The sequence below is a fragment of the Schistocerca serialis genome, chromosome 5 (genome assembly GCF_023864345.2).
Source record: "Schistocerca serialis cubense isolate TAMUIC-IGC-003099 chromosome 5, iqSchSeri2.2, whole genome shotgun sequence".
Classification (NCBI taxonomy): domain Eukaryota; kingdom Metazoa; phylum Arthropoda; class Insecta; order Orthoptera; family Acrididae; genus Schistocerca; species Schistocerca serialis.
Window position 1 is genome coordinate 631,611,541 of NC_064642.1, and position 26,818 is coordinate 631,638,358.

The following is a 26,818-nucleotide window of genomic DNA, read 5'->3' on the forward strand; positions in this document are numbered from 1 at the left end:
ATAAAGGAACTGCTATAATTAATGATTTTAGGCAGACAAATTAGGTTAGATGGGAGATAAAGGTGACACAGTCTGCGTTTATGATACATTAAGTCTAACAAACAGAAAATTTGCATGAACAGACATACGAACTATCCAAATGAAGAGTTAACAACAGGTTAGTTCACAAATAGTTGGTATATCCTAGCTCATCATAATGTGATAGCCAACTGTTGGGGCTAAATCACTGATTTTATGTTATCTACTCTTACAATGCATCCAAACCTAGGAAATAACTTTAACGTAACTAACATGTAGTGTTAAACGTTGAGGGAAGTTGTCAGCTGCTAACTACTGCAAATCACAGAGTCTACAAAGACCCTGCAAGGAGTAATTCTTGGATGTCAGATGCTCAGCTTTGTTTATCAGCACAGTTAACAGACTATGAAGAACATCACAATGGAAAGTCAATGCATATAAGTCATCACTTTCAAATATAGAATAAAATTTTCATAAATCTGTCTTTATTCCCTTTAAGTTCACACTCGTGCCTTTAGATTTCTACTAATTATTTTTTTTTTAACACAAAATTGTAGGCAGATAGTACATTTATACGTGTAGGATGGAAAATTAAGACAAGATGGAAGTCAGTACTTTCTAAGTAAGATACATTTACTGTGACATAACTAGAAATTCCCCCAGAGGATATAATAGAAAAATTATGACACGAATCCTCTCACCACAATAGCATACTGACAAAATCTGGACAGGAAAAGACAGAATATTACGTAAATCTAAACCATCCGAAAGTGACACGTCCCAAATGGACAGAAAGTCAATTAGTTGAGGTTTTTTTTTTTTGGGGTGGGGTTTAAGGGCGCTCAACTGCCGAGGTCATTAGCGCCCAGTCACTGTTGTTAGAGCACATGGAATCTAGTAAAACTCAAGGGGATTGGGGGGAACACCAGAAGGACCTGACAAGGATGCAGATAAAATAAGTAAAAAAGAATAGATGTCTTTGGACAAGCCAGTTAAAGTTATAAAACGCAGAATACGAGCAGCTGCTCGAGCGTCATCAGCTAAAACATCTGGTAAAGTAGATGGCAGGGACAGGACAACACGAAATTGACTAAAACGGGGACATGACAATAAAACATGGCGCACTGTTAATGCCTGACCACAAGGGCACTGCGGGGCTGGGTCACCGGAGAGCAGGTAGCAGTGGCTAAACTGGCAATGCCCAATCCGCAACCTGGTCAGAAGGACCTCCTCTCGCCGAGATGGTCAGGAGGAGGTTGTCCAAGCAGTTAGGAGAGGTTTTACTGCCCGGAGCTTGTTTCCTTGGAGGGATGACCAAGCATCCCACCACAACGACACAAGCCTCTTGCATACATCCCCACGAACGTCAGATGACGGGACACAATGGGAGGCTGGCCGAGGCAGGAGGACTGCAGCCTTGGCTGCAGCATCCGCAGCCTCATTCCCAGGCACTCCTACATGTCCGGGAACCCACAGAAAGCTGACAGAACCACCATTATCAGCGAAAGAATGGAGGGACTGCTGTATCCGTTGAATCAAGGGATGGACCAGATAGGGAGCTCCAAGGCTCTGAAGAGCACTGAGTGAGTCAGAGCAAAGGACATACGATGAATGGCGGTGGCGGCGGGCATACCGAACGGCCTGATGGAGAGCAAAAAGCTCGGCCGTAAAGCTCTAACATTGGTCGAGGAGCCGGTATTTAAAGGTGGCGGCCCCGACGACAAAGGCACAGCTGACACCATCGTCAGTTTTGGAGCCATCGGTGTAAATAAAGGTGTGACCGGCAAGTCGAGCACGAAGTTCAACAAACCGTGAGCAATACACTGCAGCCGGAGTACCCTCCTTCGGGAGTGAGCTGAGGTCGAGATAAATATGAACCGGAGCCTGGAGCCAAGGTGGTGTCGGGCTCTCACCCTCTCTGAAGGTGGTAGGGAGGGCACAATCCAATTGCCGAAGCAGGCGACGGAAGCGGACTCCGGGAGGCAGCAGGGCAGACACATACAGCCCGTACTGACGGTCGAGAGAATCGGCGAAGAAGGACTGGTAAGAGGGGTGGTCGGGCATAGACAACAGCCGGCAGGCATACCGACACAGCAGTACGTCGCGCCGGTATGTCAATGGTAATTCGGCAGCTTCAGCATAAAGACTCTCCACAGGACTAGTGCAGAAGGCTCCGGTCGCAAGACGTATCCCCCGATGGTGGATGGAGTTGAGCCGGCAGAAGAGGGATGGCCGAGCGGACCAGTAGACGAAGCTCCCATAATCCAGCTTCGATCGGACAATGGACCGATACAAGCGAAGCAGGACAGTGCGATCCGCTACCCAAGATGAACCGCTAAGAACTCTGAGGACATTAAGGGAATGTGTACAACGGGCCGCCAAATAAGAGACATGTGGAGACCAACACAGTTTCCTGTCCAACGTAAGCCCTAGAAACTTAGTTGTTTCCACGAATGGGAGAACAACGGGACCAGGATGCAAGGATGGCGGAAGGAACGCTTTATAGCGCCAAAAGTTGATACAAACCGTCTTCTCTTCAGAGAACCGGAAGCCATTTGCCACGCTCCATGAGTAGAGGCTGTCTAGACAACACTGAAGGCAGCGCTCCAGGAGGCATGTTCTCTGGGCACTGCAGTAGATCGCGAAGTCATCGACAAAGAGAGAGCCTGAGACATTAGGTGGAATACAATCCATAATTGGATTGATAGCGATGGCAAAAAGGGCTACGCTCAAGACTGAGCCCTGAGGCACTCCGTTCTCCTGGAGGAAGACGTCGGACAATACGGAACCCACACGTACCCTAAACTTTCGATCCGTTAAAAAGGAATCAATAAAAAGGGGCAGGCGACCACGTAGGCCCCACCTGTGCATAGTGCGGAGGATACCTCCTCTCCAACAGGTATCATAAGCCTTCTCCAAGTCGAAGAACACGGCTACCGTTTGGCGCCTTCGCAAAAAGTTGTTCATGATGAATGTCGACAAGGTCACAAGGTGGTCAACAGCGGAGCGGCGGCGACGAAAGCCTCATTGGACATTAGTAAGTAGTCGTCGAGATTCAAGAATCCAGACCAACCGAGCATTAACCATGCGCTCCATCACCTTACAGACACAGCTTGTAAGAGAAATGGGGCGGTAACTAGAAGGAAGGTGTCTATCCTTCCCGGGTTTGGGTATAGGAACAACGACGGCGTCACGCCAACGCATGGGGACCCAACCTTCGGTCCAGACGCGATTGTAGGTACGAAGAAGGAAGCTTTTGCCCGCCGGAGAAAGGTGTGCCAGCATCTGAACGTGAATGGCATCTGGCCCCGGAGCAGAGGCTCGGGACAGTGCAAGCGCACGTTCGAGTTCCCGCATAGTAAAGGGGGCATTATAAGTTTCCAGATTCAGCGAGTGGAAGGAAGATCGCCGAGGGACTTCTGCCTCTTTCCTGGGAAGGAAGGCAGGGTGGTAATGGGCGGAGCTTGAAACCTCCGCGAAAAAGCGGCCAAAGGCATTGGAGACAGCCACAGGATCAACAAGAACCTCATTACCTGAGGTCAGGCCAGGTACCGAGGAGTGGGCCTTAATGCCCGACAGCCGGCGCAGGCCACCCCAAACGACGGAAGAGGGAGTAAAACTGTTAAAGGAGCTGGTGAAAGAGGCCCAACAAGCTTTTTTGCTGTCTTTGATGACTCTACAGCATTGCGCTCGGAGTCGTTTGTATTCAATACAATTCGCCAACGTAGGATGGCGGCGAAAGGTGCGTAAAGCACGTCGTCGAGCACGGATAGCGTCCCTACAAGCCTCGGTCCACCATGGGACGGAAACGCGACGTGAAGAAGAGGTAGTACGAGGAATGGAACGTTCGGCAGCATTGATGATAACAGCCGTGAGGTATTCGACCTGACTGTCACAACTGAGAAAATCGTGGTCCGGAAAGGTCGCCAGGGAGGAGTAAAGTCCCCAGTCAGCTTTCAGTATGTTCCAGCGCGAAGGACGTGGGGATGGGGTGTGGTGCAGGAGACGAACGACACAGGGGAAATGGTCGCTCGAATAGGTGTCAGAAAGGACATACCACTCGAACCGACGGGCAAGAGTGGTAGAACAGATCGAGAGGTCCAAGTGGGAGTAGGTATGAGTAGAGTCCGAGAGGAAAGTCGGGGCACCGGTATTGAGGCAGACAAGATTGAGATGGTTGAAGACATCCGCCAAGAGTGAGCCTCTTTGACAGGATGCAGAAGAGCCCCAAAGGGGACGATGGGCATTGAAGTCGCCAAACAATAAAAACGGTGGGGGAAGCTGAACGATCAGGTGCATCACGTCAGCCCGACTAACAGCAGATGACGGTGGAGTGTAGATGGTACAAACTGAAAAGTAAAAGCAGAAAGAGTAATACGGACAGCTATTGCTTGGAGTGGGGTGGTTAATGGGATGGGATGGTAATAGACATCGTCCCGAATGAGCAACATGACCCCACCATGAGCTGGGATACCGTCCACAGGGGTGAGGTCATACCGCTCCGAGGTATAGTGGGTAAAGGCAATACGGTCAGTCGGGCGCAACTTGGTTTCCTGGAGACCAAGGACGAGCGGACAGTGCAGGCGGAGCAGCAGTTGTAATTCCTCCCGATTAGATCGAATACCTCTTATGTTCCAATGTAACAAGGCCATCGCTAGTCAAGAAGTTGGGGGAACGAGACGGGGGAAGAGCTGGTCACCTCGACGGCCGCGGAGGGCCAGGTTGCGAGGGAACAACGCTACAACCGGCGGGAGGCGGATCCGGTTCCATCGAGTCGTCGCCAACTGCGGCCGCTGTCCCTGGTTGTGTAGGAGGGGCAGCATCATTTGCCGACGAGAGGCCAGCTGAGCGCCTGGCAGCAGAGCGTCCCGGCGAAACTGAGGACGGCCGGGAGCAGCGACTCACGGATGGAGCGTCAGACGAAACGCGCCGGGGTGGAGAGGGGGATAGAGACTTCTTGGAGGCCTTCTTGGAAGGCCGAGGAGGCACAGGGATGGTGGCCTGGACCCGAAGAAGGTCCTCACGCGCGGGGTCCGTTTTGGAACGCCGGACCTCGGAAGCTGGGGTCCGGAACGTTTCCCCGATGGACGCCTGAGAAGAGGATCGCTTCTCAGGTGGTGCGGGGAGAGGAGGAGGATGAAGGGTGGCCCCTGGGGCAGAGGGGGTGGGGGCCACGGGGGAGGAGGATTTGGAAGGGAGGGATTTGGGAGGCGGAGGCAGAGCCACCTGATGGGTGGAGGAGGTAAAGGGGGGACAGGATAGGGGTGAGGATACCGCGGAAGGAGTGGACACAACTGAGGCAAACGAAGTGGTCAATGGCACGGGATGGAGGCGGTCATACTTCTTCCTGGCCTCAGAATAAGAGAGCCGATCCAAAGTTTTGATTTCTTGTATCTTCTTCTCCTTCTGATATGTGGGGCAGTCTGAGGATCTAGGCGAGTGGATGCCAGGACAATTAATGCACCGAGGTGGTGGGGTGCATGTATGTGCCTCACGAAGAGGACGTCCACAATCGTCACAAAGGGGCTCAGCCTCACACCGTGACAACATGTGCCCAAAGCGCAAATACCTAAAACAGCGCATAGGAGGCGGGACGTAAGGTCACACGTCGCACCGGTAGCACATCACCTTTACCTTCTCCGGGAGAACGTCCCCCTCGAAGGCGAGGATAAAGGCCCCGGTGTCGATGCGACGGTCTTTGGGGCCGCGCTGGACTCGCCAGACGAAATGCACGCCGCGGCGCTCCAGGTTGGCCGTGAGCTCCTCATTAGATTGTAGCAGGAGGTCACGATGAAAAATAACCCCCTGCGTCCTATTTAGTGCCAGATGTGGGACAATGGATACTGGGATATCCCCTAGGCGGTCGCACGCCTGGAGCGCCGCCGACTGTGTGGCGGAGGTGGTCTTGATAAGAACGGACCCTGAACGCATCTTGCTGAGAGCCTCGATTTCCCCGAAGACGTCCTCAATGTGCTGAACAAAGAACATGGGCTTGGAGGTGGCGAACGTCCCCCCATCGGTTCGAGAACAGACCAAATAGCGGGGGATGTACTTCGCCCCAAGCCGGCGGGCCTGTCCCTCCTCCCATGAAGTGGCCAAGGGGGAAAGGGCAGGAGAACCAGAACTAGAAACGGTACCTTTTCTTTTGAAAGACTCAGCCGCAGAGCGACCTGATACGTGTTGACGTTTCATCTGCGAAACGTCCGCCCCGATACCACCCACTCCGACCAGGGGCTCTCCCCACGGGCGCCACCCAGCCGCAGCAAGGGCCACCTGGCAGGATGACCATTGCCGGGAGTCCTGATGCCCCAAGGAGACGGGCATCTACTCCTTGGCCGACGTGGGGAGGGTGCAGCTCAGGTATCGGCAGTACGATCCCTGTGTTGTCAGGGGGCTACAACCTAGAGGGTACATGACGACCCCACCACAACGGGCTGGCTACCGTGCTGGATTTCTGGTGCCATGGAAAGTCCATCATGATCGCTGGTGCAGATGGAGATGCACTATGGGCATAACTTGGACAACCCATCAGGCGTTTAGGCCCAATTTGAGGAATAGTGGGTATGGTTACAACGCTGGTGCAATGCTGAGTGCCAAGGTCTTAGTGCACTTAGGACCAGTGGTACACCACGTAAGGTGTCCTTCCCCAAAAGGCTCGTACTTCTGTAGAATTTTGAAAAATGGAGGTCAAACCCCAAGGGGGACCATCACATAGAAGGCCGAAACGGTTGAAACTCCTTTTAGTTGCCTCTTACGACAGGCAGTAATACCTCGGGCCTATTCTTATCCCAGACCCGCAGGGGGGTAGTAGAGGTTTGCAAACTGTAGGTTTTGGTTGCTACAGTTGCTTAAGCACACTGTCAGTGCATAGCATACCTAAGTTCAAATGCTCCGGGTCAGCGTGTTGCAGTCAAATAGAGCATGGAAAGTTAAGACAGCCACGCGTGGGGTCCTGACCTGACTCTTGCAATCTGAAGCATTGTCAGTTGGGAAGGGGGAGAGTAGGGGACCTTTGCAGGGTACACAAAATTCTGTAATTTTATTAGGAAGAATTTGAAAAAGGGGAACATTTGGTTATCAGGAAAGTCCTGTACTAGCTTTACATATAAATGAACAAGCTTGCATAGGTTTACAATCCTGTACTAGCTTGATATATAAATCAACAAGTGTACATAACTGTGTATTTTGGTAAAGTGAGTAGAAAGGACATTTAAAGGGTTAAAACTATACTACATATGACAGTTTATCATGGAGCACATTCTGTTGTGACTGTTCTATTTATTTGAGATATACCTTACAAATGTCATGCAGCAGTGAGAGTTGTGGCACTGCACCTGATATCATCATGTACAGCAAAGAGACTTCTGAACCATATGCAGCTACACAGAATATCAACAACTAACGTAATTTATGGCAACAATTTTAATACACTGAATCTCGAAAACAACATTTTTCATTTAGTTGGTTCAGTATCAGAGTCTGAACTGATTGTCTGCCTCACAAAAAGACATATGCTAATGACTAATTTTTTGTCTAATGTATAATAAATTCTGACTGTAGGTACAAGTTGTCTGAATATTGCTTTAGTGGATGATGTTGAATCAACATTTAAGAAGATTTCATCTAGTTGGGAGTTCAAGAACTACTACAGGGCAGATATGTAGTTTATTACCTACAGCCACATCAACTGAACACTCAGAGACTGAACAGCAAGGTCATCACTGCCTCTGTCAAGAGAGATCTGGAGTTAGTGACTGCATAGAAATCATAAAAGAATATACGAGTGGTAAAATCAAGGTATTCATTTATTCATTCCTTTTCTGTGCCCAGTCAGCACTTCCAGAACACAGCAACTCTGATAGCCTTATTATTTGCTTTGATCATTTATAGTGATGGGCAAGTTCTAGTAGAGAGCATATGAGAAAGTGGCCCAGACCTTGTGTTCCACACACTCATAGGACCTATCTCTGGCAGCTGGAGTGATGCCCGATTTCTGCTTGTTGGTCTTGCAATGAGGGATGCTCATCAAAAAATGATGAAGTGATCTCAAAACACAATAGGACAGATCGTTTCCTGAGGCTAACACTCCCTTTGCAGGGATATCTGGTGCACGCGAGTGTGCGAGTACGGGTGCGCGTGAGTGCGTGCGCACACATTCTCTAATTCAGAAGAAGGCCTTTTGGTAAAACCAAAGGCTTACTCATTTAACAATCTTTTTGTTGCTCTCATGTGTGACTCAACATCTCTGCTATATGGTGAGTAGCGATCTATCCTTTTCATAGTACTTTCATTATTCCATCCTTTATTTTCCATTGTTTCTTTCTAGATTTTAACCAACAAACTACAGTTTGATGATAATGCAGTGGATGACAGGGATCATTGCTGTGCTTTGCCCTCTGCATATCAACAGTGGTGGCCCTTCTGACAGTGCAGTACTTCTCAGCACACGAGGACTAGCTCCACAGGTGGTGGCTGTGAACTGCTTGAAAATACTGTTCCTTGGACTGACCCCCAGTTTGGCATTTTAGCAATGTTTCTTGAAGGACAGTGTACAGTCACGAGTAACACCCACCCTCTTGACCCTGATCCAGCATGTAACACGTGATGCCCTAAGCAATCATTCATTCATTGCCCCGAAAGTAGTTCAAAAGGTAATATCAGAATAGAAAGTACCATCTTGGAGAAAATCAATTAACTGTTCATATGCAGTCCAACAATATAAGAGAGAAAAATCCGATAGACTGTGCTCAGCACGGAGAAGTGGAAGGAGGTGGCATTCCATTATGATGTGAGCTACTGCCTACAAAGCTCCGCAATGACCATGCGGGAGTGGCTCATAACATAAAACTGTGATTTAATCTGATATTAACAATGAAAGTGTGACATAAGACATTTGCTTCCTACAGGGAGGGACAGAAGGAGAGCCATACAGTTGTCTCCTTGATAGTGTTTATTACAGGAGGCATTAGCCCACAAGATGTTATTCCATCTCAAAGTAAGGACTTCAATTGGCACCTGCAAATACGCACCTGGGAATATCAAAGGGAAAATTTGGTGATTAATCTCTTCCCGACCCAAACAGTCTGACACTTCATTTGCTGAGATACTCAGATGACTTGGTACCCAGAGAAAGACAACTGAGCAATTAGTATGTTATTCATAAGCATATTTCTCACCTAAGCCTGATGTCACAGATCAGAGTAACATGAATAGTTTGGAGACTGCTCGTTGAGTCACTACAAATTAAAATTCAGTCTAGAGTGATCTCTCTAATAAAACTTAGAGCTCTGTTAATAGTTATCAGATAAAAAAATCTACATATTTTATAAACAGGATGACAAATTGTTGGATAGCTATTGCATATGCAAGCAAGCAAGTGCTATTTGAACTGAAAATGGTCAAATCCCCACTTCAAGGAGACTGTCCATAGGGCTAACCAGAAAGTACAATTCGCCTGCCTTATTCAGCAATGGTGCACTGGGTGGAATATTTGAAAGCTGAAAGTGCCAATGAGAGAAATCTACCAACCATAGGTCCATTTGATCAAGACCAATACTGCCCACAGGAAGTGCCTCTCTTATCTTGCTAACTTACATCAGATTTATGGTCTGCCCCTGGAGGATTCTGAGGGAGGGACTGCATTGGTATGTGTCACATTCATACTGTTTGAGGGTTCACAGTTCCACTTGAGACATGACAGTGATTGGACATGTTGTGTATTCGATCTGCTGTACTACTCAAGTTGTCATTTGTGTGTGTATTGGCCAGTCTTACTCAATGATTATAGACTGGGTCCCATATTTGAAAGCTTAAAGTTCCAGTTTGACGAACTAGCAACCATCGTTTAACTGGATCAAGACCAGCATCTGGTAAATATGGAGTAGAGTAGCTCAATCCACACCCCAAGAGGTGTGGCCAAGGAGGTAGAGAGCAAACCTACTTCACTAAGATTTTTGAGTGGATATTTTAGCTTTGTTCAGGAAATGTTACTGTAACTTCCAGAACAGCAGTCAGCTATGAGCAAACTGGTGGGACTGCCATGCACACCTCTTATTCCAGCTAACTTCAATTTGAAATTTGAACAACAGGTACTTCAGACAGTCTATGAAAGATCTGCTAATTTGACTATGTGTACAATACATTAGCTAAAAAATTTAATATATCATTGAGAAAGGGTAACTGACTACTTTATTTCCTGGATGTATCAGTAATCAAGTGAGCAGATGGAACTTTGAGCAATAAAATATGCAGAAAAGGAGCCCCACGATTGTTACCTCCGTAAGGAGTAACCATCATTCTAAGCAAACAAAGGCAACGATTAAAATATATGTACGAGACAAAATATGACAGTGCACTGATATAAAAAATATTATTTAGTTATATTCTAAGAAAATTGAATGAGCACTACTACAAAGAAATAATTTAAGCATATATGGTGCAATGACTGTGAAAGAGGAATGCTATCCTTCCTTTCATTAATGAGATAACCAATCGCAATCAAAGTGTTGATAAAGCTATGTCTTACATGAATTTTAAACACCAGTAAAATAAAATGATGCCTTAGACCTACAAAACATGTAGTCAAGCACTAATGACAGGTGGATCTGTACGAAATTCCACGCAGCTGCAACTCAGCATCTCCACTACATAGTGAGTAGGAACTTTCCTTTTCATAATATTGTTACATTCCAAACTAAACATAACCATTAGTTCATCCAAATTTAAGTCAGACATAATGGAATATGTTTTCAAAGCTGATACCAAGGAATGAAATTTCATTGAACTGATGTTTTAGCCAATAATAAGTGTGCAACTGAAGAGAGACAATGGTAAATAATTGTAGCAAAATGGAAGGAGTTAAAATATGGATGCAGACTTTGAATTCTAAATAATCCTAATTATCTACTGCTTTTGAATTAGAATGATATCACTTGTCAAATAACTGTTCCATACGAAAGGATTGTGGTGGTGCCTTTTATACGCATCACAAAGCACTTTTAAATTTGGGGCACTTTGAGGCTTTTATGTAGTAGTTGGTTATCTACAAAGAGGTCAGCCACAGACATGACAAAACTTCAGTAAATAGTTTTATGTATCAACTGTGGCCTCTTGGCCCAGAAGATCTGTTAAGATGTCTTTGATGTAACAAATTTTTAACAACTGACCCCTGAGAAACTGCAATTTCTGTCTTACCTGTTTGATACATAATCAAGTCAATAACTTTAAACTGATTAAATTATGGATGATAGATACCTTCAAAATCATTTCAACCTGTCTGATCATGACAGATTGGTTTTTAAGAAAATCTGAATTGCCACATTAGGCTGAAATGCTTCCCAGATTCCACAAACCAAGTGAACACTAGTTTTCCCTTTAACTCCAGGACCTTTCCTACTCAGCTAGGAAATGCAAATGATTGGGCAATGTATAGTGAAAGCATGGTTTAGGAGTAGTGTTTGACTAGTAAGCAGAATATCCTGGATCCCTGGTTCGAATGCAGCCACTGCTTAAATTTTGAACAACAATTTGTGAGCAATGTAAGCCAAAGACTTCTGGCCTAAGAAGCCTTCCTGTTCTGCCAACCGCCCTATTACAGAGGGTGGAAGAGGTTCAAGGTGCTCTCTTACCCTTGGTGTGAGGAACTGCCCCTAAAAGGCAGAAGAATAAGCGATGATCAACGGGGCACGATGATGCAGAAGGCAATGGAAACCACGACAAAAGATTCTGGGCTAGTCCCCAATTCGAATCTCCTGGAGAGGGACCATCAAGAGGGAGGTGACCATGAGAAAAAGTTTGAATAACTAATGGCGAGAAACATTCTACAAGTTTGAGCATGTAATGTCAGAGTTTGAATGTACCAGGAAGACTAGAAAATCTGGAAAGGGAAATGAAAAGGCTCAATCTAGATGTAGCAGGGGTCAGTGGAGTGAAATGAAAAGAAGATAAGGTTTCTGGTCAAACGAATAAAGAGTAATATCAACAACAGCAGAAGCAGAAAATGGCGGTAGGATTCGTTATGAATAGGATATTAGGACAGGTTGAGCTGTTGTGAACAGTTCAATGACATGGTTATTCTCATCAGAATCAACAGCAAGCCAACACCAACAACAATAGTTCAGGTATACATGCTAATATTGCAAGCATAAGATGAAGACACACTTTTCCATGACAATAGTGAATGGGTAATTCTGTATGTAAAGGGGGATGATGATCTAACAGTAATGGGGTTTGGAATGTAGTTGCAGGGGAAGAAATAGAAGAAAGGGTTACAGGATAATATAGGTTTTGAAGTAGTAATGAGAGAGGAGAAAGACCAATTGGTTGGTTGGTTGGTTGTTTGAAGTTAAAGGGACCAAACAGCAAGGTCATCAGTCCCTTGTTTCAAATAGACTCCATTCTGCTAACAGGACATCTCAGTATAGTCAGAAAAATAAAACGGAAAAAGGGGAAACGTAAAAGGGCAGTCACGTTGTCATTAGTAAAAACAAAATGAGGGAAGTTGGCAAGAGAACGGACCCAACACTATGCTGAAGCAGCATAGGCAAGACCACCTGTGACTTAAAAGGTACAACTGCTATAATGCAGAAAGTACGGATGGAATGGAAAAACTAACCAAGCCTTAAAAAGAAGGGGTAAAAACAGAGTAAAAGGGAAAGAAAAGAGGATTCCGGTCAGGGAGGTGAATCGGGAATCTCTGAACACTGTCTACAGTGGGAGACACCCAAACACTCACCGCCCTGCCCCAACACCAGAGGGAGATTAAAAACTTTAAAACTGAGAATAAAAACCACTCTCCCGGAGGAAACCTAGAACCAGAGAGACCATCCGGGAATCGTCAGCCAACATCAAAGGTAAAGTGTGGGGGAGTCTGTACTTAGCACGCAGCGCCAAAAGAAGGGGGCATTCAACCAAAATGTGGGCCACTGAATGAAAGGCTCCACAACCACATAGCGGGGGAGGCTCATCACGCAAAAGGAAACCATGGGTCAGCCTGGTATGGCCAATGCGGAGACGACACAGTGTGGTCGAGTCCTTGCGGGAGAGGCTAAAGGAAGAACGCCATGGGCCTGGATTCACCTTAATGGCACGAAGTTTATTAGACAGTGGAGTAGCCTCCCAAGAATTGGCCCATGACTGTGCAAAGTGGGATTTGATGTGAAGCCGTAAATCCGCTGCAGGAGGGGTTACAGAAAACGGGGGATAAGTAACTGCTCCCCCAGCCAAACGATCAGCGAGCTCATTACCCGGGATACCCACATGGCCCGGGACCCATAGGAAATCAATGGAACAATCAGCACGGTGAAGATCAGCGAGATGGTCATGGATGGCAGAGACCAAGGGATGGCGCGAAAAACACCGGTCAATAGCAAGAAGGCCACTCAACGAGTCCGTACATAACAAAACGCGGTTGTGTTGGGATTGTTTAATAAAGGTAAGGGCCCGGGAAATTGCCATCAATTCCGCAGTAAACACCCCACATGAGGGTGGCAGTAGATGATTTTCCGTTCCAACAAAGGACGTGAAGGCATACCCAACATGATCAGCAGATTTAGAGCCATCAGTGTAAAAAACAACAGCATCCCGAAACTCCCATAAAATTTGGCGGAAAAAGGAACGGAACACCACCGGGGGGATGGAATCTTTCGGACCGCGGCGGAGATCCATCCGAATTCGAGGCCGAGGAACTAACCAAGGAGGGGTGGAGGGGAGGGAGCGAGGAAGACAGGACAAAGAAGGAAGCCGAAAATCACGGGTAAGAGACGCAAGGCGCAGCCCAACCGGTAAACCCGCCCGAGGGCGGGAGTCAGGCGGGCGACGTCCATGGTCTGGGAATAGGATAGAATAGGAAGGATGAGCGGGAGAAGAACGGATAGTAAGGGCATAAGACACCAGAAGCTGGGACCGCCGAACAGAAAGGGGGGGGATCCCAGCTTCAACCAAGAGACTATCAACAGGGCTCGTAGGGAATGCACCGGTGGCCAAACGGATGAAAGACCAATTGTTGCTGTTTTTAGTCCAAAGACTAGTTTGATGCAGCTCCCCTTGCTCTTTCCTGTGCTAGCCTCTTTATCTCCAAGTAACTACTGCAACCTACATCCCTCTGAATCTGCTTCCTATATTTATGTCTTGGTCTCCCTCTATGATTTTCACCCCCCACCCCCATGTTTCCCTCCAGTACTAAATTGGTGATCCCTTGATGCCTCAGGGTGTGTCCTACCAACCGATCTCTTCTTCCCTTGTGCCACATATTTCTTTTCTCCCCAATTATATTCAATCCCTTCTCATTGTGTGATCTACCAATCTAATCTTCCGCATTCTTCTGTAGCACCACATTTCAAAAGCTTTTATTCTCTTTTTGTCTAAACCGTTTATCGTCCAAGTTTCCACTTCCATATATGGCCACACAACATACAAATATTTTCAGAAACGACTTCCTAACACTTAAACCTACACTCAATGTCAATAAATTCATCTTTTTCAGAAATACTTACCTTGCCATTGCAAGTATACATTTTACATCCTCTATACTTCAACCATCAGCATTTATTTTGATACCCAAACAGCAAAAGTCATCTACCACTTTAGGTGCCTTATTTCCTAATCTTATTCCTCAGCATCACCCAATTTAATTTTACTACTTTCCATTATTCTCATTTTGCTTTTGTTGATGTGCACCTAACATTGTTCTTTTAAGACACTGTCCATTCCATTAAACTGCTCTTCCCAATCTCTGTTGTCTCTGACAACTGCAATGTCATAGGAAAACCTCCAAGCTTTTATTTCTTCTCCCTAGAATTTAATTCCTACTCCAAATTTGTATTTAGTTTCTTTACTGATTGTTCAATGAACAGATTGAATAACATTGGGGACACACGAAAGCGTTATGGAGATTATAGATAGGCTCCAGTGGAAGATTCTGCAAGAGACGCTCAGTAGCTCGGTATGGGCTTTTGTTGAAGTTTCGAGAACATACCTTCACCGAGGAGTCAAGCAGTATATTGCTCCCTCCTACATATATCTCACAAAGAGACCGTGAGGATAAAACCAGAGATATTAGAGCCCACACAGAGGCATACAGACAATCTTTCTTTCCATGAACAATATGAGACTGGACTAGATGGGAGAACCAATAGAGGCACTCAAGGTACCCTTCGCCACACACCATCAGGTGGCTTGCGGAGTATAGATGTTGGTGTAGATCCCACCGAGTAGTCTACATCTACATCTACATTTATGCTCTGCAAGCCACCCAACGGTGTGTGGCGGAGAGCACTTCACGTGCCACTGTCATTACCTCCCTTTTCTGTTCCAGTCGCGTATGGTTCGCGGGAAGAACGACTGTCTGAAAGCCTCCGTGCGCGCTCGAATCCCTCTAATTTTACATTCGTGATCTCCTCGGGAGGAATAAGTAGGGGGAAGCAATATATTCGATACCTCAGCCAGAAACGCACCCTGCAGAGCGCCTCTCTTGCAGAGATCCAAATGGAGGGCTATTTAAGATTAATTAAGTTCAGAAATAAATTTCAGACACTAATAACAAATACTCTGTTAAAGGATCACAAGAGGAAGAGGTATACATGGAAAAAGACGTAGAGAGAGAGAGAGAGAGAGAGAGAGAGAGAGAGAGAGAGAGATTCCAGCTGGATTACATCATGGTCACACTGTAATGTTACGCATATTTAGGTGAGCTAATTGGCCACCTGGAATTGAAACAAGGTAAGGTATATTTGATGTATGGTTGAACACTAGCATGCCCAGGGCTCAGGATGGACAGCAACAGGTGGTTCAGGCCAGCCAGGTGCAGAGACTAGCAGCGTCATTGGAAACAGCTGAATCCCAACACTGGGAACTAGGAGAACTGTCGCTTGTATGGCCTTTGTGCTGAAGACAATGCTCAAAGAAATGGTGGAGTGTCAGACGAGCTGAAACATGGCCTCTCACAGTCCTTTGAGAGTCCATAATCATTTACAGTCAAGTACTAAAGCAAATCTGAATACACTTACGATCTCGGATAAATGAGGTGCATCCAATGACAACAATATTTCAGTATCTTTAAAACTACAGTGAATAAATATTTACTTAGTAAACTTTAACAGTGAATTAAAATCTTTTAAATGCTTCACATGATTTCAACAAATGTTCTCAGATGATAGCACTGCACTTTAGCTATCACATCTGAAAGCAACAAAGCTGTGTATTTTATTTATTGATTTAGGATGTCTTTTATATCTGTTTCATTATGCAAATATTTGTCAGTACATCTTATCTGCCACAATTACATAGCAAATGAATACAGCACAAATATCTCATATTTTTCATACTTGAATATTTATTTCATGAACAGTTTACTATTACGCCAGTAACTTTATTTAAATGTTGGCTGCAAGTGCTATTAAAAAAACTGTGCTAATACAAGAGTGGTCAGTTGAATGTGGTAGTGGACACCACTATTGAACAGAGAACCAAAAGACACTTTTGCCTACCAGGCCTAAATAATTTTTTAATGTAAGCGCACTTACACAAGAATACTGGTTATTTATTTATTTATGGAGAAATCTCTATATTCAATGTGCATGGTTTGAGTGTGACCAAATGTTTATAATATTTCTTTTATTTAAATACTGTTTTAATACTAGTTTAGTGCAGTAAAGTGGACAAGATGAGCCAAATGATGTCCACAGCATGTAGGAACAATGTATTTTTGGTGGGGATGGTTTTCAGCCAAAGGAAGGTAGACAGTAGCGGAACATTACAGGAGTCACAAAGATGCTGGGATTTTTCGAGGAAAGAGCTCAAAGGAGCAATTGTGGACATTTGATGTCGAGTTCTAGAAGAAGGCAGACCTGCCTGTGGCATTCTGTGGTTTTTGATGAGTGGACGATTGATTTTGATCGGTAAACAACCGTTACAATACTTAAACTTCTGAAGGGACTTATTTTGACAGGTTTTAATGTGCTCCAGAGAATGGCTAACTTCTGCCACTTGTTCACAGAACTCAGAATAGAAAGAGTATGAGTACCTGTTCTTTGTATCGTTTGTGTTGATTTGTGAATCATCGTGTTTAACTCTGAAGTATTTTGAGATAGTGAATCTTTTGTTCATTGTGATAATGAAATTGACTTAGTTTTCACAAGTCTTTGATGGTTATGTAGTTTGGGGTTTTTTGCTCCATCCTCTTATCACTCTAAACATAACTTTACTGCATTTGATAAGGGTATTCTGTATCTGCTTTTAAACTGAATATCATCTGACCACTTCTCATTTAAGATGTCCTTTCTTGAATAAACATAATTCAATATACTTCTCTGTTGTCTACATCAAATAGAGACATTAGAATAGAACCCCTGTTACTGAATTATTCATTCAACTTTTATTTTATATTTCTGTGTATTTTATTACTTTGCAATTCTAGCCAATGCATAGACTATTTGACTGCAGGATGGCAGCTACAGGTTCTTATCTGCAGCAAAGTAGCTGTGGGGCATGAAAGCAGACATGCATGGCTCAACCCAATGACTACATCAAGCCATTCTTTTTAAATAGAGCTGTGCATAGCCCAAGTACCTAATGTACAAGTAACCACAGGTAAAAAGAAGCAAGTGGTTCACTCGTACGGGATACTGTTAGAAAGAGCAACTATTCAGCAGTAGTAACAGTTAGGTACTGTCATGATAGTGATTCTGAAATAAGACAATGGATTGCAAGGTGTACCCATGTACAAATATGGACTCAGATCATAATTTAGTAATGATGAAGACTAGACTTAAGTTTAAGACAATAGTCCAATGGAAACAATATGGAAGGAAGTGGAATACTGAAGTACTGAGGAATGATGGGACACATTACAAGTTCATTAAGGTTGTTTGTGCCTACTGCAATAAAGAATACCAAAGTAGTTCAGTTTGAGAAGAGTGGATACATCTAAAAATCACAATCACAGATGTTGGATGAACACAGGTACAAGGAAAGCAACTTCACAGAAAATTTGGGTAACAGAAGAAATACTTTTATTGATCATGAAAGACAAAAGCAGAACAACGTTCAGGAAAAGAAAGGAATGCAGTAATTCTGATGAAAAATTGAAAACAGCTGGTAACATTGAGAGGACATTGGGCATTCCACTGACAAATGCAGGAGACTGCGGACAGGTGGGAAGACTACACTGAAGGCTTCTATGAAGGGGACAAGTTGTCTGATTATATGATGAAATGGGAATTAATATGGAAGACATAGGGGATCCAGTACTAAGGTCAGAATTTAAAAGAGCTCTGGAAGACTTGAGATCAAATAAGACAAAGGAAAGGTAACATTCTATCAGAATTTATACAACCAAACGCCCAGTCAATATGGTGTGTAAAATCTCCATAACTGGTGACGTACCGTCAGACTTTCTGTAAAACATCCACACAACTCCAAAGATAGCAAGGGCAGACAAGTGCAAAAAACTATCACACAATCAAGTTCACAACTGAAGCACCCAAACAATGTACAGAAGCATGGAATAGAAAACTGAGTGTCTGTTAGGTGATGATCAGTCCGATTGTAAGAATGGTAAAGGCACCAGAGGGGCAGTTCTCATGTTTCACTTGACAATGGAAGTAAGGCTGAAGAAAAATCTAGATACATTCATAGGACGTTTGAACCTGGAGAGAGGTTGACAATGTAATATGGTGCAAGGTGTTTGAAACTATGAGAAAAACAGGAGTAAACAATAGAGAAAGATGTGTAATATAAAATATGTACAGGATCCAGAATGGAACACAAAGAACAAAGTGCTTGGATTAAAAAGGGTGCAAGGCAGGAATGCCGTCTTCTGCCCCTACTGTTTGATCTATACAACGAAGAAATAATGACAGAAATCAAAGAAAGTTTCAAGTGAAAAATTAAAATTCAGGGAGAAAGGATGTCAATGATAAGATCTGTTGGTGACATTGCTATCCTCAGAGCAAGATAAGGATTACAAGATCTGCTAGACATAAACAGTCTTATGAGAAATAGCAGAAATGAGAATAATGAGAAACTTAACATCTAAATTGGTGATCATAAAGCAGACGTAATTAAGGAATTCTGTCTTGGAGGCAGAATAACCCACGACAGACAAAGCGAGGAGGACAGAAAGCAGACTAGCACACGTAAAGAGGGCATTCCTGGTCAAATCAAGTCTACTCAAATAAAACCTAGATCTTCATTTGAGGAAACAACGCCTGAGAATATACATTTGGAGCACAGCATCGTCCAATAATGAATCATGGACTGTGAGAAGCCAGAATATAAGATAATCTAAGCATTTAAAATATGGCAGTGTAGAAGGATGTTGAAACTTAGGCGGGCTGATAAGATAAGGAATGAAGTGGTTCTCCTCAGAATAGGCAAAGAAAGGAATGTGTTTAAAGTACAGACAAGAAGGAGGGGTAAGATGATAGGACATATGTTACAACAGGGAACTGCTAAGAGAATAAAAATTGTAGGAGAAGACAGATTTGCATATACCAAACAAATAATTGAGGAATAAAGTGTAAATGCTACTCCGAGAGGAGGAGGCTAGTGCACGAAATATTTGTGGCAGACTGAAATCAAACCAGCCACAAGACTGGTGGCAAAACAATACTGTTTTCCTGGTTTCATGAAGGAAACCAAGATTGCCTTCCTCCTAAAAGCAGCCACATTTTATTAAATGTCACTGGGAGATTTTCTTTCAGCTCATTTCTTTCAGTTTATTACTGTATCTGGTTGCATCCCTGAGGAATTTTGGAAGCTTCTTATGTCAAACCCAGCTAGTGATACAAGGACAATGTTGACACAGAGCTCCCAATACACTTTCCAAACAGCAGGTAATGACAAAGGTGGTGTGTTAAAGAACAAAATACATTCAATTGTGTGGGTGATGCCATTACAAGTAGTTTGAAGGCATACTTGAGAGTACAGTATTTATTTGCTATAAATTGCCCTAATAATTTTCCACTGGAATTAGCAAGAATGATTAATGATACACAAAAAGTAACAAAAGAACAGGTTGCAAAATTGTTTACCGAGTGTGTAGGTATAGCAGTTCCCTAAAACTGCACAAGTGCTTTAATTGTATCAATTAAAAGAAAGCACAGACATGACCAAATTATCACTTTTCAGTCTCTTAATGTAGGAGAAAATCCGAACAAACAACTTCATAAAAAATAGAGGTCTGGAACAGAGATGGTTGTGTTTGTTTCTAAAAGAAAAATAAATAGTAAGCAAAAGGTATTGTAGAATTAGTTCGTCAACACTTTAAACAAAATTAACTCATTTCCAGACAATTACCTACAAAATGCGGTGTACTTTAGGTCTCAGTCTTAGGGTACCAGTCCTATGTGAAGGACCTTGTTGAATATATGATTCCCAAAAACCACCCTATCTGTCAATGACACTAACATATTGCTCACTGGCTCCAGTTCAGAAACTTTCATTGAACAGCAGGAAGTTTTAACAAAGTGTATCACCAAAAACAACTGAAAAACTGCATTCATTTCTTTCCACTGTTTAGCCAAATATTTACACAAGCAAACTTAAAGACAATCCTCCAGAAAATGCAAGTCCAAGAAGATAGATTGATCTGGATTCAGCAGGGACGGAAATAGGACATATGTAAGTAACTTGTGAAAGGAACTCTCATCTATGTGCTATGGCCGAAGAATACTTCAATCTTCCATAAATGAAATAACTGCATTACAAGCTTACTATGCAGTTTCAACGTGCTTCAATATGGTATGATTTTCTGGGGAAACTTCACAGAATAATGTATTTATAATGGGCAATCAAAATTTTACATTTGAAGCCTGTACAGCGCAGAATCTGTATGCCATGAGCATTGAGGCAATCATTCCACTGATGCACCATGTTGAAGATACCCTTATGGTGAAACACTATGTCCTGCTGTATGAAGAAGTCCGTAACTGCTTCCTGCACTCATCTGATAGAATAATCAACCCTTCAAGCCCCTTTCTAAGGGACAGAATACATGATAATCACATGGGGAAAGGTCAGGACTATAGGGCATGAGCGAGAGTGTCTCCCTCAGTTGTCGTAACTTTTGCATTACGGCATTTTGAGATATGGGCATGCGCATTACTGTGAAGCAGCGGCACCCTCAGTCCTAGTTTTCCCAGATGTGATTTTTGACAGACATGCTTCCCAATGCAAGTTCTTCATTTTCGGATGGATATCCACTAGTGTTGTTTCTTCTTCGGCAACTAAGAACAGAGTAATAGTACATTAGTCCTGTTTGGACACATTTGGTAATGTTCCCATAGTTCATGTTTCTGCATTTACCGCATGCATGTTGGAAAGAAATCCCTTGGCAATTTTTTTTTTTTTTTTAAATTATGCTGCCACCATTTGATTAATAATTTTTATTTATTGTTTTGCAATTCAGATTTCAGCCTTTTGACATATAAATAAGTTTTTGTACTTGAAAATAGCATAAGGGCAAAGTCTCGATTGTACAACAATAAAATAAAAATTATTATGGTCAAATGGTCGCAAAATTATTAAAAGAAATTACCATGACTGTGGCTCCAGTGAAAATAAAAATTATTACCTTGTCTACTCGTCAGTGCTTATACACCCTCATCAGCGTTGCATTCATTGCAAATGCGCTGCAGCAATGGCCTCAAATGGAAACTTTTTATCACCCCTTGCAGAATGCAAAAAAAATAAACTTCATTTTACTGTGCTTCAAGTTCTGAATGTTCCACTTCATTTCCAACTCTTATTCACTACGGACTACTTCATGAAAACAGGCAAATTAGTGCTGAACAAGAATTTACATAATTATTTTATCACACAGTAATAAAATAGCAAACATTTCAAATCATCATCCTATCACATGAATAGAATTAACACTTGGATAATATTTTGAAATAAGATACCACAGGAAATAAATTTAATATATCCGATATTTAACAATAAACTACAGGCATTTCTAACAAATAAATGTTTTTACACTGTAGAAGAACTGATACTTTTGAATTTTAATTTGACTACTGATTTTGCTAATTTTGAATTTGTGCTGTGCACTAAATGCCAACAGAACCATTCTAACTAAGAGAAGGAACAAGCTGACATCAGAAGTGGATACAGCATAATGGATTATCTGCAAGTAATGAATAAAATCGTAAAACAAATAATTACCACAGAGATTTTAGAAGTTTTAATCAAATTTCAATAACTACTGTACTAACAGCCTTCGAGAAACAAGGAATCTATTGAGGTATGTTAGTGTACTGAACAATACCTATCAGCAGTACAGTTCCCAAAAGACATTAGGAAAGTAGCAGTTTCCGAATTTAAAGAATGTCAACTAAGGAGTTCCTGGAGAACCCTAACTATTCAATTGCCGCAAAATTTTTTTCGGCTACTCTAACCCAGAAAGTAAGCAAGACATGTCATTAAAATTATCAGTCTTTAATTAGCAATCTTTAAAATCTAATAACTGCACAATCAGAAATTATAGATATGGTCTAGTGATTTTATCTTTTGTTGTTCAAGTCTGGCTAGACAAGTAGTAATGAATTAATGCAAGAGTAAAAGAAGCCTAAAATGTTTCCAGAAAACTAATTTCAAAACCAAATCAGCAACATTTGTGAAATTTTAAGTTTATAATCTTACCAGTATGAAATGTTATGGATACAAGACATGAACAATTAACGTGAAAAGAATTTTAAAAATGTTGGGTTAATTAGTTACTAGGACCAACTGAGAAACAAATGGTTCAACGAAGATTTAATCATAAACTAGTGTAAATGAATGTGGAATGCTTAGTTAGTCCAATTGTAAATGGATTCAGGAATATTCTTGCTGAATTTCAGAAAAGAAAAATAGTGAGGATAAAGTTAACTAAGAATCGTGCAGGAGAAACACGGGAGCATGCAGCCAAATACACTGACGCATGGAGAATTTTCGAAGCTCTTACACAGTAAACTTCTAATGACCAATTGATAATTACAGAGAATTATTAGCAGTGTGTAAAACTTATAGTACACAATTAGTTCATGCAATGCGTTGTCTCCAGATCAGTTTTTCCCCCAGATACAGTAAACCCTCTCTCTCTCTCTCTCTCTCTCTCTCTCTCTCTCTCTCTCTCTCTCTCTCTCTCTCTCTCTTCCCACATGGGGATTCACAATGCCATAAGCAGCTGTGTACGCACTAAAGCATCTGCTGCAAGCAATGCACCATTCCCACTGTGCTGTCAACAACACCGAGCCTGGTGGGTGGCAGTAACGCTCAAGCCTGGCATCAGGGAGGGCCTGGGTTCAATTCCTGGTCCAGCAGTCTTGACTGAGGCTTCATGGGTCACTCTAGGCAAATGCCAGTATCGGCCATGGTCAACATTCTCACCCATCACAAGGGATGGCGAATTTGTGATGGCAGTAGTACAAGAGAAAAGGATATCAAGCTGTCACAGAATTTATAGGTGACATTCAGAAAACAATATTGGAAACTATAATTTCAGACAATATTGTAATCACAGATTCAAAACTCTGAGTTAAGTATATCAGTAGACAAATCGAGTATGCCACTGTCAACCTAACAGGTCGAGGTGACATTACAGCCCCGTTCTATAGTCCAGGACCTGCCAGTAGCTAGCAATATGCGGGCCCAATTGACAACAACCCTGCACTGTAGTACGGATATGTCTGTCAATGCAAACAGACTCACCTGCAAATGCACCTGAAAGCAAACATGATGAGGTAGCGAGTGACTGTCACCAACAGGTGATGTCACTGCCAAAATCCCACAATGAACAAGCAAAGTTTTATAGTAAAACCAAACAGCAATCAAAAGTGTCACAGAAGTTACCAGACATCAGAAGAAATTTTGCAAACTGCATAAGCACCATGCTCAGCATACGAGATGCAGGCACACGACTGACATGCATTACCGGCCAATGAATGAAGACTCTAGTAGGTGCCTAAGAGGACTACGTAGGTGTAATCATCAGAGACCACACAGACGGGTTACAACTAGAGATGGCACTTGCAAAATATTGTTCCATGTGAAGTGAGAGGGTATAAAAAAGCAAAAGTAAATTTCTGAATATGAAGTGCCTTGCTACCTGGTACACTGAGTGGGCAATCCATGTTAGTGAACACGGAGCTCTTGGACTAGCAACAACAACTTCAATTTTAAAAATGATAGCAATAACCTGGTGGGCAGTGGCAAGGAGAATCAGGAGAGCTTTGATTGAAAACTGTCAACACAGCATAGACCAGTTCCAGAGAATACAGTTTATAAAAACATATGTTTTACCCAATGCCTACTACACAACACAAGTTCTCCCCATCACATCACTTGTGGCAAAGGTGATCGTGTCCACCTTAGCACAGTTCTTAGGAAAAGGGAAATTGATTCGAGTGCCTGTGAAGACAGCAATGTTGGTTCTAAACAATGAGGGTGTCTAAAGCCGTGGCGTCCTATGTCAAATGAACATTAAGCATAATGTTTAACATCTAGCATGCACTACAGCAAAACGAGGGGCGTTTGAAAAGTCCGTGCAAAGTCCAAGAGATGGCACCACTGGCACGTATCGAGGTGGTGTTTAGTTAGTAGCATCTTTGGAAACAACCCACATCAAGTTTCAGCCATATTGGTCTATTTCTTTGTGTTTGGCATTCGTGTGAATCAAGGAAGTTGAGCGATTGTCAAAAAGATTTTCGTGTGGTGATTAAACATTACTTTATGAAAGACAAAATGCCTCAGGAGACTAAAGAGAAGCTTGATAAACATTACTGTAACTCTGCACTTTCGATTAGAACAGTTTATAAGTGGTTTCAAAATTTTCGGAGTGGCCGCATGGGCACAAGTGATGCTGAACTTTCTGGACACCCTGTGGAGGTTACGACTCCAGATATCATTGATAAAATACATGATATGGTGCTGGATGACAGAAGAGTTAAGGTGTGTGAGATTGCTAGTGCTGTGGGCATCTCGAATGAATGGGTACGTAATATTTTGCATAAACATTTGGACATGAGAAAGCTATCCGCAAGATGGGTTCCGTGATTGCTCACGCTTGAGCGAAAACGGATTCATGTGAAGTGCTGCAAGGATGGTGTGCAGCTGTTCAGGAAGAATCCGCAGGACTAAGTGTCGTTTCATCACTGTGGATGAAACATAGATACATTACTATACTCCTAAGACCGAACAGCAATCTAACCAATGGGTTACCAAGGGAGAATCTGCAGCAAAAAAGGTGAAGACCATTTCTTCGGCTGGAAAGGTTGTGGCGACTGTCTTTTGGGATTCACAAGGGATAATCCTCATCGACTATCTGGAAAAGGGTAAAACTGTTACAGGTGCTTATTATTCAACATTATTGGACCGTTTGAAAACTGAGCTGCAAGTAAAACACCAGTGATTCGACTGCAAAGAAGTCTTTTTCCATCACGACAATGCACCAGCACAAACCTCAACAGTTGTGGTTGAACGTTAATGGAAATAGGATTCCAACTCGTTTCATATCCCCCCCATTCTCCAGACTTGGCTCCCTCTAACTACTATTTGTTCCCCAATTTGAAGAAATGGCTGGCAGGACAAAGATTTTATTCAAACGAGGAGGTGATTGCAGCAACTAATAGCTATTTTGCTGACTTGGACAATTCCTATTATTCAGAAGGGATCAACAAATTAGAACAGCATTGGACGAAGTCTAAAAGGGAACTATGTCGAAAAATAAAGAAGTTTTTGAAACATATTAGGGAATTTTATCTTGAATGAAGCTACCTCAGCAAAAAGCTTTTAAAATTTAAAACATTACAGCAAAAGCTATTTTAGCAGAAAGAAGAAAACGAAAGGAAAAATGAAATCAAATATGCTAGAATAGCATGGAATGCAGTCTGAGGAAACATCAGTAGTGATGATATTTCATCTGAATTGAGAACAGTTTGGTGCAAGGTAGTCAATAACATCATCAGCACCAATGAGCATCCATCTGCCATCAGTTTAAGTGACACTAACCACTGCAGTAAATGCAACGTTGTTGATACTGTGCCTCATCAGTACACATGTGGGTTACTGCCCTCACGTGAAAAAGAATGCACTTATCTGGTTAATGGGCAAATATACAAGTTATATTTTTAACGATATTTGAAGTTATTAACATCTTGAATACAAAATGTATAAAGAAACTGAATTTGAAAAAATACAATAAGAAATATCGTAACATGCTCTGAATTGTCTTCAACATAATGGGTATAGGTTAGGGGCACATGGATTCCTTGTGGAGGGGGGATGGGTTTGACAATGGAGAACTAGCAGTGTCACAGAGAGGCCCCACTACTTCTGCAGCACATTCCCAACTCTAATCTCCCCACAAATCGCACATGAAAAATTAATCAGGTAGTACAGCAGATACAGAATATGACTGCAAACATCTGGTGTCTATTACAAAGGAAGATCTTAAACTCCGTAAGGATGCTGTTAGAAGGCTGATACTGACAAAAATGACAAGGCAGTGAAGGGCTTTGCTATGTTGCTGTTCGGAACAGCCTTTCTGTCGACACAATTTACCCTACAGGAGACTAAGGGGCATACATCAAAGATTTACTCAATGATTAAATTGAGTCTGGGAATTGATAAAGAGGAACTTCACGCTACAGAAGAAAATGTGGATGCTGAACACCAGTTGAACGTGACAGTGAAGCTGCCTCTCGAATGGAGAACGTTATTAAATTTGTGCTACTGTTAAAGACATCATTCCTCAGTCTATGTATCCTGTAACTGGTGACTGCAATTAGCAGTCACCTTATTTATACCATATTTTCACGAG

General features: G+C 42.9%; 1 protein-coding gene across 1 annotated transcript in view; it reads right to left on the bottom strand.

Moving 5' to 3' along the window:
- LOC126480830 (small G protein signaling modulator 3 homolog) overlaps positions 1 to 26,818 on the bottom strand; it is a 166,414-nt gene that overhangs the window by 103,473 nt on the left and 36,123 nt on the right. The window lies entirely within an intron of this gene.